The sequence below is a fragment of the Salvelinus sp. IW2-2015 genome, linkage group LG13, assembly GCF_002910315.2.
Source record: "Salvelinus sp. IW2-2015 linkage group LG13, ASM291031v2, whole genome shotgun sequence".
Classification (NCBI taxonomy): Eukaryota; Metazoa; Chordata; class Actinopteri; order Salmoniformes; family Salmonidae; genus Salvelinus; species Salvelinus sp. IW2-2015.
The window spans coordinates 14,758,019-14,764,996 of NC_036853.1; the positions used below are offsets into that span (position 1 = coordinate 14,758,019).

At 39.2% G+C, this 6,978-nt stretch overlaps 1 long non-coding RNA gene across 1 annotated transcript in view; it reads right to left on the reverse strand.

Annotated features, from left to right (window-relative positions):
• Nucleotides 1-5,790, reverse strand: part of LOC111971681 (uncharacterized) — a 54,143-nt gene extending 48,353 nt beyond the window's left edge. The window contains exon 1 of the long non-coding RNA XR_002878295.2: nucleotides 5,540-5,790. This is a non-coding gene — a long non-coding RNA (uncharacterized lncRNA). The remainder of the gene's footprint in view (nucleotides 1-5,539) is intronic.
• Between the last annotated feature and the right edge of the window lie 1,188 nt (nucleotides 5,791-6,978).

A 6,978-nucleotide genomic window follows, 5' to 3' on the forward strand; every position in this document is an offset into this window, starting at 1 on the left:
ATGTTTAAGCAGTGATTTATAGCTTGTGAATACTGTATTGACATGAAAAGAGCTGCATATTCTTTCATGACTAAACCCTTCATTTATTCTTAAGGAGAACATTTACTCTCTAATCTCGGTCACAATATTCTATGTGGAGGTAACAGTGTCTTTCTTTTGAAAGCTTTTTCTCATAAATTGTTTATAAAATAAATGCTCCATGTATGATTGCGGTCATGGATATTTGGTCTCAGTCAAATAGCCTCTCTGCAGTAATGATCTCTGGTTTAGAGGACAATCACTTCTGACCGCCGCTCGAGGACTTCTTTCGTGTCAGTTACAGAGGGGAAATAAATGATTTTGTTGTGCTCAGATGTAGCCTGACCTTACCCTCAAACCAACAGCAATGCAATGTCCTTTGGTTGCAGATGTAAAAAAGGTGTTCAAATTATATGGTGTTCGTGGCCCAAGCTCCAATTGAGGTGCTACTCAACACAGAAAAAATGTATGCTAAATGTATGCAATTTCCCCTATAGCCAGAACTCAAATTGAATCTGAGAAACTATATTTGACTTGTCAACATGAATTATAGCCAAGATAAAATACTTCACCTCTTTCATTGATACAGTACCGGTCAAAAGTTTGGACACAACTACTCATTCAAGGGTTTTTCTTTATTTATACTATTTTCTACATTGTAGAACAATAGTAAAGACTTTAAAACTATGAAATAACACATATGGAATTATGTAGTATCCAAAAAAGTGTTTAAAAAAATCTAAATATATTTTTGATTCTTCAAAGTAGCCACCCTTTGCCTTGATGACAGCTTTGCACACTCTTGTCATTTACTCAACCAGATTCATGAGGAATGCTTTTCCAACAGTCTTGAAGAAGTTCCAACATATGCTGAGCACTTGTTGGCTGCTTTTCCTTCACTCTGCGGTCCAACTCATCCCAAACCATCTCAATTGGGTTGAGGATGGGTGATTGTGGAGGCCAGGTCATCTGATACAACACCATCACTCTCCTTCTCGGTCAAATAGCCCTTACACAGCCTGGAGGTGTGTTTTCGGTCATTGTCCTGTTGAAAAATAAATGATAGTCCCACTAAATGCAAACCAGATGGGATGGAATATCACTGCAGAATGCTGTGGTAGACATGCTGGTTAAGTGTGCATTGAATTCTAAATAAATCACAGACAGTGTCACCAGCAAAGCAGCCCCACAACATCACACCTCCTCCTCCATGCTTCACTGTGGGAACCACACATGCGGAGATCATCCGTTCACCTAATCTGCATCTCACAAAGACACGGTGGTTGGAATCAAAAATCTCAAATTTGGACTCATCAGACCAAAGGACAGATTTCCACCAGTGTAACGTCCATTGCTCGTGTTTCTTGGCCCAAGCAAGTCTCTTCTTATTATTGGTGTCCTTTAGTAGTGGTTTCTTTGCAGCAATTCGACCATGAAGGCCTGATTCACACAGTCTCCTCTGAACAGTTGATGTTGAGATGTGTCTGTTACTTGAACACTGTGAAGCATTTATTTGAGCTGCAATCTGAGGTGCAGTTAACTATAATTAACTTATCCTCTGCAGCAGAAGTAACTCTAGGTCTTCCTTTCTTGTGGCAGTGTAACGCTCGTCTTTCTCCTCATCTGAAGAGGAGCAAGGATTGGACCAATATGCAGCGTAGTTTAAAGACATAATTACGTTTATTTAAACGAAGACGAAAAACACTTGAACAAACTACAAAATAACAAACGACGTGAACAGACCTGAACTTGAGAACAAAACACATGAACGCACGAACAGGACGGAACACACGAACGAACGAACGAAACGAAACAGTCCCGTGTGGTACAAACACTGACACAGGAACAATCACCCACAAACAAACAGTGAGAACAGCCTACCTTAATATGGTTCTCAATCAGAGGAAACGTAAAACACCTGCCCCTAATTGAGAACCATATCAGGCTAATACATTGAACCCAACATAGAAACACATAACATAGAATGCCCACCCCAACTCACGCCCTGACCATACTAAACAAAGGCAAAATAAAGGAAATAAGGTCAGAAACGTGACAGGCAGTCCTCATGAGAGACAGTTTCATCATACCTCTTGATGTTTTTTGCGACTGTACTTGAAGAAATGTTCAATGTTCTTGAAAAGACCAAATAGGGCTATCTTCTGTATACCACCCATACCTTGTCACAACACAACTGATTGGCTCCAACACCTTAAGAAGGAAAGAAATTCCACAAATTAACTTTTAACAAGGCACACATGTTAATTGAAATGCATTCCAGGTGACTACCTCATGAAGCTGGTTGAGAGAATGCCAAGTGTGTGCAAAGCTGTCATCAAGGCAAAGGGTGGCTACTTTGAAAAATCTCAAATATAAAATACATTTTGATTTGTTTTAACACTTTTTAGTTACTACATGATTCCATATGTGTTATTTCATAGTTTTGATGTCTTCACTATTATTCTACAATGTAGAAAATAGTCAAAACTAAGGAAAAACCCTTGAATGAGTAGTTGTGTCCAACCTTTTGACTGGTACTGTATATCAAAACACAACTCTCTGCTGTAATGAAATTGATTATGACTATGCTAAGTTGTGAAAACCATGCCCTTGAAAACCAAATGTATTGTTGTGTTTTTTGTTCTAGCCCCACATACAAGCTTAGGTTTGTATGTGGGGACATCCGCCCATGGTGTAATGAATGACACACCTGCTACATCAAAGCTGCCAAACTGTGCATCCAGATGCTAATGCTGTTGATTAGTTATGCAGAAAGCCCCCACAGGGATATAGAATGCCGTGCCATGTTGCAGGAAACATCAACATCATTTAAGGCAGATGTACATAAAATGAAGAAATGTTTCACTTGAAAGCGTACCTATTCAATGCACTGAGCATGGTGAATAATTTCAACTGTTGAAGTTGAGTTTACCGGAACAAGTTCATCAGTAAAGGTTCATCATAATCCCAAAGTATCAGGGAGACAACAGCAGAATGGGCAACTGGTCAGTGATAAACAAATGTTATGCAAACAAATCAAGTAGAAGCTGCAATACTAAGACCGATGCTGCTTTTCTAGAACTTTATGCAACCTGGGACATTTACATAATTTAGCAGACACTGCTATCCCAAGTGACTTACAGTAGTGCGTGCATACATTTTCTCCATACTGGTCCCCCATGAGAATTACACCCACAACCTTGGCGTTGCAAGCACCATGCTCTACCAACTGAGCCAAACGGGACCATCTCTTCAATTAACGTCAGCTAAAACCATGCATTGCAATGTCTTCGCCTGGACACAGAGGTAACATGAAATACTTCTACAAGATGGAAAGACAGATCCTACAGGTGAAAGTGAAAATGGTAGTAAAGTCTATGTAGATGCAGTGCATGTGTGTGTGCGCGCATGTGTATGCCCATGTTAGTGAAGGAGCCTTTCTGCACTTATTTCAATAAGACAGGGTTCCAAATCTCCATATTTTATACAATGCAGGCAATGCATATAAGTGCTGTCAAGTCAATATTCCTTTTTTCATCTAAATTTCCCCATTTCATACTCACAGGTTCAAGTGGAAATGACAGTTGAAGAAAAGGAAGTCAGGGTATAATGGATTCTAACATCACTTTGAAGCCTGCCTTCATCATTAACTCCATGGTTCTCGATCACACATACCCATTTCAGGCTGACGGGAACCTCGCTCTTCATTCATTTATTCCTTACAACTCGGAAAGAGCTTTTGTTGCACTCGCTACCATGGCCTTTTGTGTGCACAGTCAAAACACTGACCTTATATGGGGCGGCAGGTAGCCTAGTGGTTAGAGAATTGGACTAGTAACCGTAAGGTTGCAAGATCGAATCCCCCGAGCTGACAAGGTAAAAATCTGTTGTTCTGCCCCTGAACAAGGCAGTTAACCCACTGTTCCTAGGCCATCATTGAAAATAAGAATTTGTTCTTAACTGACTTGCCTTGTTAACTTATGTGGGATGTTAGCGTCCCACCTGGCCAAAAGCCAGTAAAAATGCAGAGCGCTAAATTCAAAATAATTACTATAAAAATCAAACTTTCATGGAATCACACATGAAAGACACCACATTAAAGCTACACTTGTTGTGAATCCAGCCAACATGTCTGATTTCAAAAAGGATTTACGGCGAAAGCACACCAAACGATTATGTTAGGTCAGTACATAGCCACAGAAAAACACAGACATTTCTCCAGCCAAAGCGAGGAGTAACAAAAAGCAGAAATAGAGATAAAATTAATCACTAACCTTCAGGTGACACTCATAGGACTTCATGTTACACAATACATGTATGTTTTGTTCGGTAAAGTTCATATTTATATCCAAAAATCTGAGTTTAGGCGGGACGCTRYTGTCTCACTYGGCCAAAAGCCAGAGAAAATGCAGAGCGCCAWATTCAAATAAATTACTATAAAAATCAAACTTTCATTAAATCACACATGAAAGATGCCAAATTAAAGCTACACTGGTTGTGAATCCAGCCAACATGTCAGAATTCAAATAGGCTTTTCGGCGAAAGCAAACAATGCTATTATCTGAGTTAGCACCATAGTAACAAAGAGAGAGAAGCATATTTCAACCCTGCAGGCGCGACACAAAACACAGAAATAAAAATATAATTCATGCCTTACCTTTGAAAAGCTTCTGTTGTTGGCACTCCAATATGTCCCATAAACATCACAAATGGTCCTTTTGTTCGATTAATTCCGTTGATATATATCCAAAATGTCCATTTATTTGGCGCGTTTGATCCAGAAAAACACTGGTTCCAACTTGTGAAACTTGACTACAAAATATCTCAAAAGTTACCTGTAAACYTTGCCAAAACATTTCAAACTACTTTTGTAATACAACTTTAGGTATTTTTTTACGTAAATAATCGATAAAATTGAAGACGGGATGATCTGTGTTCAATACAGGATAAAAAAAACTGTAGCTAGCCTTCTGGTCATGCGCCTCTAAAAACAGGACACAACAAGTGACCCTGATTCAAAATGGCCGTACTTCTTCATTACACAAAGGAAAAACCCTCAAACAATTTCTAAAGACTGTTGACATCCAGTGGAAGCGGTAGGAACTGCAAGAAGGTCAATTAGAAATCTGTATTCCCAATGAAAATCCATTGAAAAGAGAGTGACCTCAACAACAACAAAAAATTCTGAATGGTTTGTCCTCTGGGTTTCGCCTGCTAACTAAGTTATGTTATACTCACAGACATGATTCAAACAGTTTTAGAAACTTCAGAGTGTTTTCTATCCAAATATACTAACAATATGCTTTTCATCCAAACGTGAAAATGCTGCCCCCTATCCTAGAGAAGTTAAATTAAAGAAATGGGCCACCCTTTGAGATGATCAGAGGAGGAAAGGCAAGGTTATATTCCACTGATACAGCTCTGTGTGTATCTGGTAAGAGTGACTAGGTCATCAGTTGCCAATGGATGATAGGCAGCAAGAATATCAGAGAAACATTATTTACAAGGTTAAAAAACTCACCTCAACTTCCAGATGTGGATGTGGTCTAAGGGGTAAGATGTAGGCTGTGGGACTGAAAAGGTTCTGAAGTCTCAAGTATGAAAGATTAGCCCTCGAGGTCCGTTGATCCTGTCAGGAGGAAGCCGAGGATCTCTTTGTTCTCTCTCCTCCAAACTGCCTATAGAAGGTGGAAAAACTGAAGGATGCTTTTGATCAGTGCTACAGTCAGGTACATCAATGCAGCAGTCAAAGGCTCTTCAACACTGTCTTTCCACCCACACATTTTACTCCTATGATACAATATCCTCTCTGAAGCTATAATTTTATTGGAATGATAGAAGAGGGAGGGTTCAGATTGGTTCATGGAGCAACACAGTAGAAGTCACAGTTTGGATGACGTAGAGATGGCCATCCCAAGTTGGAGGAAAGTATGTAGATATGTTGACTCACCACTTTGTGACATGTACTCCTTTTCTGAGTCTTCCATCTAATTAGATTTTTATATATATTTTTTTTTAAATAACTTGTTGTAAAAATATGGATAAACCTTAGTGAAAAGAAAGCCCATTAATCACTAGGTCACATTATTTTTATTTTGTTGTTAACAGCATTTCAACATTTGTCACTTGTCACGACTTCCACCGAAGTCGGTTCCTCTCCTTGTTCGGGTGGCGTTCGGCGGTCACCGTACCCGGTCTTCTAGCCATCGTCGATCCACTTTTCATTTTCCATTTGTTTTGTCTTGTTTTCCTACACACCTGGTTTTGATTTCCCTCATTTATTGTTGTGTATTTAACCCTCTGTTCCCCCCATGTCTTTGTGTGGAATTGTTTGTTGTAAGTGCTTGTGCACATGTTTACTGGTGCACGTCGGGTTTTGTACCCATGTTAGTTATTTATTTATGCCGTTGGTTTTGCAATTAAACTGCTCCGGCTATTACCTAGTGCTGCTCTCCTGTGTCTGACTTCCCTGCCACCAGTTACGCACCCCTTACATCACTGTCCCAGTGCGTGTGCCAGAGAAGCATTTTGTCCCATTATTTGCCTCAACGTTGCTAAGCTGTAGCTCAGGAAACATACCCCAAATGGACGTGTAAAAATACTTAAAATAGTATATGTGCCTTGCATTCCCTTTCATACTGTAATTGAACGTTATGGCAAAATGTAGATTTCTGCCTAAATAGATATACCTAAAAGTAATACTTTTTCTTGAGATGGCCATAAACAATAACTAGTAATGCTGCATAGTTCTAGAAAAGTCTGGAACTCACTTTTCTGGTAAAGAAATAGTTAAAAATTGCTGAGGTGTACTCACTTTTGAGGACACAAGATCAAGTACATAGTACAAATATTATGAAAATATAAAAATTTATATATTCCTATTCAACAAAAGTGGGGGAATAGGGCTTGAAATGACTGAAATGCTTTCTAAATATAGTAACAATCAAATTAAAAACGACT